We start from the raw sequence: 9,217 nt of genomic DNA, 5'->3' as shown, positions 1-9,217 counted from the left end.
TCCCCCACACAATTCACAAGTAAGAGGCTACACATGTATGGCAGCTATCTGCATTTCATCAATTTTCTTACTGGGTGCTCCTATTTGTGTAGATAGTGTCGTATAAGTATCAACATTATGTAGGCCATGCTGCTTCCTAGTTTGGGTTTTTTCAGAATGCCATTGATAGTTGTTGGCTGCCATTTCTTCAATGAGTGCATGGGTAACCCTAGGAGTATTATTGTTTATGGACCCTCCGGCCGCAACATCTAGTATGGTCTTATTTGAGTCGGTTAGACCATTATATAAGGTCTGCACTTGTAGCCATATGGGAAGGCCATGGTGAGGAACTCTTCTTAGTAGCTCTTTGTATCATTCCCATGACTCGTATAAAGATTCCCCCTCTTGTTGAAAAAATGTAGTGATATCATTCCTCATTTTAGCAGTTTTAGAAGGGGGAAAATACTTAGAGAGGAAACGGCTGGCCATTTCATCCCATGTAGCTATTGATCCTGCTCATAATGAATTCAGCCATGCTTTGGCTTTATCCTTCAAAGAGAATGGGAATACCTCAACTTAATGGCATCATCACTTACCCCATTGTGTTTGAAGGTGTCACATATTTCTAAAAAGTTAGCAATATGTGCATTGGGATTTTTGTTGGTCATTCCACAAAATTGCATAGTATTTTGAATCATTTGTATAATGGCAGGTTTAATCTCAAAGTTGTTAGCAGCAATAGTAGGCCTGATAATGTTGGAAGAAGCTCCAGTGAGTGAGGGTTTGGCATAATCCATCATGGTTCTCTGTTCAGCCATTTCTTGAGCTTCTTGTTGGACTTGTCTAGCTGCTCTTAGATGGACACGGAGAGTTGTTTCAATTTTCGGGTCGTAGAGGATCTCCTCCAACTCGACTCTGCTTGTCATAAACTGTGAAAGTCAATGCAATTAAAAGGCCAATACAACATAATATAAATCTAAGATTATCATAACTGAGATATGTACAATGATTTACTAATCATAAATAATTTTGATTATTAAAAGGGATCTGAACCAGCAATCTTATTTACATCCATTAATTACAGCATCTGCTTTCAGACCTACAATTCTTTGGGATTGTTGGTTGAGAGGAATTCAACAAGCAATGATAATTGAAATCTGAATTAAAATGCATTGTATACTATTGCACACATCCATTCACATCTGCTAGACTGAGGGTTGCTTATCAAAGATGAATTCTCAAGGTGCCTTTAGGGGACTTAAATTGAGCTATAACCAGACCTGAGCCAGGTTTGGCTTTAGGTTTGTAAGCTATGCAAGTGTATGGCTCATAATCTTGAAGAACTTCTATGACCTGAAATCAGGTGTGCAATGCATACCACCTATATGTGTTGCTGCAATTCGGATTAATGGCAGTAGTTCAACCCATAGTTGATTCAGCCCATATCTTGGTTCAAAATTCTTACAAGTCCATACAAATGCACATCAGCCAACATCATCCATATCAACCCGTAGCTTTCAAGTTTATGTAAAACAAGCCATTCGGTCCACACAACTTTTGCAGAAACCTGAAATCAAGTTTGCATTACATTGTTGCAAATTAGCAGGTTGCAGAGCAGATCTGAGTTCCTGTTCAAATCAGACCTCATATCCATTATCAATAGACATCAGATCTGATCATCATAGAAAGAAAAAAAAAAATTGAAATTAAGGAATATGCAAGAGTGTGTGCGGGTGGTTGAAAGCACAAACCTGACCTAAAATCAGGTTTGCTAACTGTTGTACTATAGCTGCCCTGCAACAGATCTGAATGCTAATAGAATGCACTGCTACTTTTTATTGAATATTTTGAGGCATCACAATTATTCAATCCAAACACACATCCTTAGCTAATTTAGATTGGGTACAAGTGGATAAAGCCAAGAATTCAGTCCACCCAGAATTCAAAATGTGCTCTGTACCAGTTCAGTCCTCAACTACAGTTCAGATCTGTACCAGTTCAGATCTGAATTTTCCTCATTCCTTGCTATCCAATCACCCTTAAAGCAGGTTAGATGTGTCACAGGGTGAATTGGGGTAGAGATGGCACCCAATTCACTTCAATCTTGAACCTTCTTTTCTTGCCTTTTTCTTTCTTTCTCTTTGATTAATTACCCCTGAAATCTTTTCTTATCATTAAACTAAATTAGGGCAAAATTAAATAAAAACAAAATAAAAATCCATGCAAAGACCTCATAAATTATAGATAAATTGTATGTTCATCAGGTTCACAGGTTGGAAGATCTTCTACGGTTAGAAAATCCAAATGACCATCCTTTACTAACCTTGTGATACGATTTATGTTAATATGGCCAAGTCGGTAATGCCACAGGCATGTGGGATTGAGTGTATCACGGGTTCTATTCTTGGGGATGTCATCTGACATAGTTTCGGATATGTTAGTTTCCAGAGAAGGATGAAGAACATAGAGACCATTATCAAGTTCTCCATATGCAAGGAATTTGTTATTTCTTTTAATAGTAATTGTATTACTAAAAATAACAGAATATCCATGTGCACACAATTTTGAAACAGAAATCAAATTTCTTCTCAAATTCTATACATAAAGACAATCTTTTAGTTCAATGGTTCATTCTCTAAAAATTAACTCTACAGTTCCTATAGTTGTAGCTGCAACACTTGCAGAAGTCCCTAAGTAAAGAGTTACTTCTCCGTCACTCAGTTTTCTGCTTATCCTGAACCCCTGCAGTGAGTTACACGCACGAGTCAAAGCCCCGGAGTCAATACACTAGGAAGTAGAAGTTACCAACAAATTGGTTTCTATGACATAGGATTCAAAATTACCTTGTCTCTTGGATTCTAGGTACTGAGGACAGTTCCTCTTCTAATGGCTGGTCTGCTTGCAGAAGTGACAAACAACAGATACCCTGTCTTTCTTCTGCTTCTTAGACTTAGTAGCTTTCTTCTAAGGCTTTCTCTTTGCCTTCTTCTTCTTCTTGCTCGATTTGCTGACTTCAACAAGCATAGCAATGGGCTCATCCTTCTTTATCAGTTCTTCGGCCCTCTGCAACATATTGCTAAGTTCTTGAATGCTAACATTTAGATTATTCATGTTATAGTTCATGATGAACTAATTGAAGGAAGGAGGCAAAGAATTTTGGATGGCGTTTACCTTCGTGACATGGTCAAGCTTGGATCCAAGAGCCTCAAGTTCATTGATATAGCCCATAATCTGAAGACAATGATCATGAACCTATTGGTTCTTGGACATCTGTGCGGTCATGAACTGCTTCAAGACCTTCTAACGAGTAGAACGATTTTCCTCCTCATACATCGTATTTAGACTATCTAAGATATCCTTGGACAATTCGATCTGATCGAACTGTCACTGTATCGAATTATCCAAGGAGGCAATGATATAGTAGCGGGCCAGGGAATTTTTCTCTTCCCATTCCTGGTAGTCACTCCTACGGGCCTCAGAAGCCATATCACCCAGACGCTCCAGGATAGGATTCTTAGCTACTTTGTCTAACTTCTCTAAAGTAAGGACCAGCATAAGGTTACAGTACCAGTCAGCATAGTTTGGGCCCTTAAGTTTGTTGTCATCCAACAGTTTAGCAAATTGTCTGTTTTCTATTTTTGATAAAAAAAATCATTAGTCCACAACCTAATCTGATTCATGTTATCTACATAGATATGGATTTTAATCTATGTTCCATTCCCATTTGTTAATCTCTGAGATTTCCCTCCTATCTCAGTGATGGAGACTATGAATTATGCCTCTAGAAATGTGAAAAATCACATAGGGTGCATGGAGCCAAATGTTTCAGCTGCATAACCCCACCACCTTTCTATAAAGGATCATATCCACTCATCTATGAGCTTTCCCTTTGGCCTCTGTCAGACAAAGTTCATTGCCATTTTAGGTTAAACCTTTCTGTCCAATGAGTGCTCACCCATCATATTCGTGAATGCCAAGGTACCATGAGAGAGTCTTCCATTTTAGGATAGGCCTCTCCCACCACGGTCTATGGCGCCCTTATCATCTTATGAAACATTCCAACAGATCCAGTAGCAAATGGATAGCCCAATTTTATGGTGCGTTTCCTCATTACTGAAGGACCCATCTTCATGCTAATGATGGAAGGCCTTTAGAGAGTTCATCACATGAATCTCCCTATCACTTGCACCCATATTTCAAGAGGGAACAAAATTATTACGCCCTAGTTGAATTTAGGTCAAACCAAAGTGGCTCCCACTGACTTTCATAAAGCCAGATTTTAATGGGCCTTAAACGGATAGGGTTCCATACAGTTCCTCTTAGGGAGGTGTGGGGCCCACCATAAAGGGAGATCATCCAATGATCTTAAGGACACCATGGCAATGATGTGCATTCAGCCATGGTGTGCACAAGAGCCACTATCATATCTGCATGAGCCAAGTACTTATGGCCCATGAACGTTGCACATCACACATCCATACATCACATGTAGGGATAAAATTGATCCAATCAATTAATATCTGTAAAACCCATTATTAAAACCCATAATTATCCATAGTATTGCTGATTAATATTATCTAGGTTTATGGGTTGAATTGCAAAGAGCAGTTCGGCCCATATGGCTTTTATGTAGTGAATGGGCTTAAGCAGTTTTAACACATTAAAACTGGGCTTTACAGGTGTGGGCCGAATTAGATCTTGCAATTAACTATCAATCCCTTGATCCAAGAGTGAAAAATTAGGGCTGAGAACAACCCCCATCGAACCAATAATTCGGTCCAACCAGTTTGGTCCAATTTGGTTCGAATGGGTCTAGGGTTTGATTTTTAATTCAAGATTTGATCTGAAATTAAATTATTAATTAAAGACAATCAAGAATCAGTACTAGGGCTGTTTGCAGATCTTCTACCTACAAAACAGATGTTAGATTACAGTTTGCAGTTTCACAAACTGCAAATCGCAGATAGCGAAACCCTAATCTGTGAAATCTCCTTCTTTTGCGTAATCAACTTCGATCTTGAATAAAATAAAATAGAAAAACCCTAATTTTCTATTAATATTACATCAGATCAAATTCATATACACCCAGTCTAGAAGATTAAAAACAAATAATTACAAACCAGAATGTAAAGAACTACAAATCGCAATTTTCTTGCACCGTTAAAGAATGTGATCTCCACCATATGAACAACCCATAAATCAAGATAAACAAAATGAACAGTTCTAAATATAAATCAGATTTAAAAGATTTAATTTCAGATCAATCGCCCTTAATCTGGAAACCAATTTCCCATAAAATTATTAATCTGCACAAATCGGGTAGAACGCCTTCTACCCATTTGCGTAGTTTCAGATCTGATCAATTTTGGTTCAAGATTTGAACCTGGCTTTGATACCACTAAAGATGGATGGCCGAACCCTATAGGTAAGTTGGGTGAAATTTCAAAAATTTCTCTCTCTCCCATATGGGAATCACATTCTCTATTTTAGAAAACTGCATTTTCAATGATAAATCTTGAACCCTAAACCAGTCTAGTGTTAGACAGTTTTGTATGCCCTTAGCTTCAATCAAAATGATGTACTTTATGAGTATATTGTAAATGAATAAAAGTGAATATTTGATTCATGTTCCCTTGGTATGTTTCTGTGTAATACCCTTAAACTGGACACTTAATGAGACTCGTGTTAGTTTAGAATGTTCACAGCCAGTCGGTCGGTCTGGGGAGACCTATCCTGACAAGTCTGATATTGTGGTGCCACCAAGTCGGTTGGGGTGGCTTGTCTCAACTGTCGGGGTGAGACCCTAGGCACATACAGTGTAGGATTAATTGAATCTTTGAACTGGACCTGATTTCCAATATTGCCCTGGACCTTGGAGATTGATGGGCAAAATTGGAAAGTTACACCCGACCCCTAGTCTCGATTATGATACTACACTAGGTGCTGGATTGGGCTGTCTTTGATGTACCAATCTGTGAGATCCTTAGTAGGGGTCAAAACCTAGGTATGTTGGAACAATCTGAGAATTCATCTGAGTGGGTGATCATAGTGACAGGATCAGCCCCTTTGTCGGACAAAGGTAATGATCGGGGATGCACTTTCACTAATGGAAAACAAGACTGCCGGCAGCCGATTTTAATCGTTGAGATTTGTTTTGCAAATATATATTTTATATGAAATATAAAAGTATATATATTATGGCTTCTAAAAGGTTTGCAAAAGGTTTTAATTCCCAGGATCCATACAAGAGAGAGTGCAACACTATTCTTTGCAGTCGAGGGAGAGGTCCTCTCTTGTTGGGCAGTGCATGATCATTATGGGCTGAGAGGTTAAGTGTAAGACCATTGAGGATAATACCTGATGGGCTAATCTTGCATCTGCCCATAGTCCCTGGGTGTTACAAGTGCCCAGGGACCACTTAGGGTAAGTGTTGGGCCCATAGAGCCCATCTGATGGTTTTTAGGGGGTGCACTATCCATAACAATGTATTCGGCTAGGCCTTGTAACAAAGGCTAGGCTGAACCCATGTGGCTGATGTGTAGATCAATATTTGGGTCCCACGCCATACAAGGAAGGCCAATTGGGCAGTAGTTTGGAAGGCTAAATGAATACATAACCTTAAATGGGCCTTAAGCCCATTTTGAACTGGGCTAATTTGATTAGTCACTTAAATGGCGAATTCTGAGATGGATCAGCTAATAGGATTGGGCCCAGACCCTATCCACTTAGAGAGTCCAAGATCTAAATAAGATTTAGATCTGGAAACCTCCTAATTAGATTAGGAGATGGCTGATCTAATCTGCAAATAAGATAAGGGTTATCCCTTATCACTTAAAGGGAATTCTAATCCAAATATGATTTGGGTTAGCAACTCCTAATGGGATTAGGAGCTGATCCCTTTTAAGTCTATAGAAGGAGGAGGGGGCGACAACCTTTAGACATGCAATGCAATCCACAGATCCTTGTCTTCAGAGCTGAGATTACTAGTTGAGAGAATTCTGCACCCTGCAAATACTCTCTTGCCGCCTCCTTCCTGCAGTTGTCGCCTACAATAGTTCAATCTCTAGTTCTTGGAAGAAATCAAGATTCGATCTTGATACCAATCTTTTGGAAGATTGGTGGGAGTTGTATTCACAAGCCGTCCAGTTGATTCTTGCGAAGGGTCAAGTTCTTTTGGAAGAACACTGTTGATTCTGCTCCATCCTGCACTGTGCCATTTTCAGTGGGAGCAGATTTTGGATCCTTCCTTGGGCATGAACACCCCCATTGGGAGATACTACTTCTCTATATCAGGTATTATCCCTCCCTACTCCTTTTGGTTCATATCTGGTTCAGTTTATGGTTCAAGAATGATCCTTGAAAATATGATTTTCTAAATAGGGAATTCGATTCCCAGTTGAAGGGAGAGAAAAATTTTTGAAATTTGCCCCCTTATTCTGCAATCTTTGGGCGTCCATGTGATGGATTTACTATCCCTTCATCCAGATCTGAAACCAAAAGGTAGGAGAGGGATATACCTGATACAGAGTAGTAGTAACTCCCAATGAAGGTGTTCATGCCCAAGGAGATCTCCAAAGACTGCTCCCACTAAAGATGGATCAGAATCAGTAGGGTGGTCCTTCAGCAAGAACCTGATTCTTCACCAAGAATCTGATGGAGAGCGAGTGAGCATGACTTTAGATAAATTTTTCTCCAAAAACTGGTATTAAGAACCTTTCTTGATCTCTCCTACAGGTGGAGATCGAACTAGAAATGGCAGCAACAATAGGAGAAGGTAAGAGCAGAATATGGCGTCAGTCCAACTATAGATGTCTTCTCTCTTGTATCGGTAATTTGATTAGGTGAATTAGGGTTCGCCCTCCTCCTCTATTTATAGCCTTAAAGAGAGGTTCTCCTAATCCCATTAGGGGTTTCCTAATCCAAATCTTGTATTTGGATCTAGACTCTCTTTAATAGATAAAGATAAATCCTTATTTTATCTACAGATAAATATCAGCCCTCCTTATCTTATTAGGAGTTTTCTAATCCAAATCTTTATTTGGATCTGGACTCTCTAAGTGGATAGGGATAACTCCTTATCCTATCTACTGATCTAAATTCCAAAACTGCCCCTTCTTTAATTAATCATATTAAACCAGTTCGAATTGGGCTTTAGCCCATTAGGTTTTACCCTCAATGGTCTTACACTTAACCTCTCAGCCCATAATGACCAAACAATGCCCGACAAGAGAGGACATCTCCATCGGATGCAAGGAATAGTGCTGCACTCTCTACTCACATGGATCCCGGGAATTAAAACCTTTAGCAAACATTTTGAAACCATAATATACATATGTATATCTCTATATAAATATATTTTGCAAAACAAATTTCAACAATTGAAACCGGCTGCCGACAACTTTGGTTTCCATCAGAGAGAGTGCATCCCTGATCATTCACTTTGTCTGACAAAGGGGCTGATCCTGTCACTATGATCACCCACTCAGAAGAATTCTTGGACAGTCCCAACATACCCAGGTTTTGACCCCCTCTAGGGATCTCACTGATTGGCATATCAAAGACAACCCAATCTGACACCTAATGCAGTATCATAATCGAGTTTGAAGGTTAGGTGTAACATTCCAGTTTTGCCCATCTATCTCCAAGGTCCAGGGCAATACTAGAATTCTTGTTTGGTTCAAGGTGTCAAGAAAATCCACATTGCGTGTACCTCAGGTCTCACCTTGGCAGTTGAGACAAGCTACCCCAACCAACTTGACGGCACATCAGTGTCAGCCTTGGCAGGATAAATCTCCCCAGATCTATCCAACGGCTGTGAAGATTCTAAACTAACACGAGTCTCATATGTGTCCAGTTTAAGGGTATTAGACAGAAACACACCATAATAACATGAATCAAATATATACTTTATTCATTTACATTAAATGTCATAGTGCACATCATTTTGATTGGAGCTAAAGGCATACAATGTCTAACACTTTCCACACCACTAAGGACTTTGCTGGTGTAGTAGATCAGCCTTTGTACCCTGTCTTTCTCCTTGACCAGTACTGAGCTGACGACCTCATTTTCGGCTGATAGGTAGAGCAATAGCTCATCCCCTGGGCTCAGCTTGGTGAGGAGAGGCGGCGAGCTTAGGTACCACTTCAGTTCTTGAAAGGACCATTAACATTACTTGGTTCATAGGAAGTCCATTGATTATTTTAGGGCTTTGAAGAAGGGAAAACACCAGTCCGCA

At 39.5% G+C, this 9,217-nt stretch overlaps 1 non-coding gene across 1 annotated transcript; it reads left to right on the top strand.

The window, feature by feature from the left end:
• The first annotated feature begins 313 nt into the window (after window positions 1-313).
• On the top strand, window positions 314-420 carry LOC148871724 (small nucleolar RNA R71). Its single transcript, XR_016108596.1, has one exon. It is a non-coding gene; the product is annotated as a small nucleolar RNA R71 (small nucleolar RNA).
• The last annotated feature ends 8,797 nt before the right edge of the window (window positions 421-9,217 follow it).

Source organism: Nelumbo lutea, chromosome 2 (assembly GCF_056320005.1).
Source record: "Nelumbo lutea isolate HS-2025 chromosome 2, American lotus-T2T, whole genome shotgun sequence".
Classification (NCBI taxonomy): domain Eukaryota; kingdom Viridiplantae; phylum Streptophyta; class Magnoliopsida; order Proteales; family Nelumbonaceae; genus Nelumbo; species Nelumbo lutea.
This window is presented reverse-complemented; position numbering and strand designations above follow the sequence as displayed.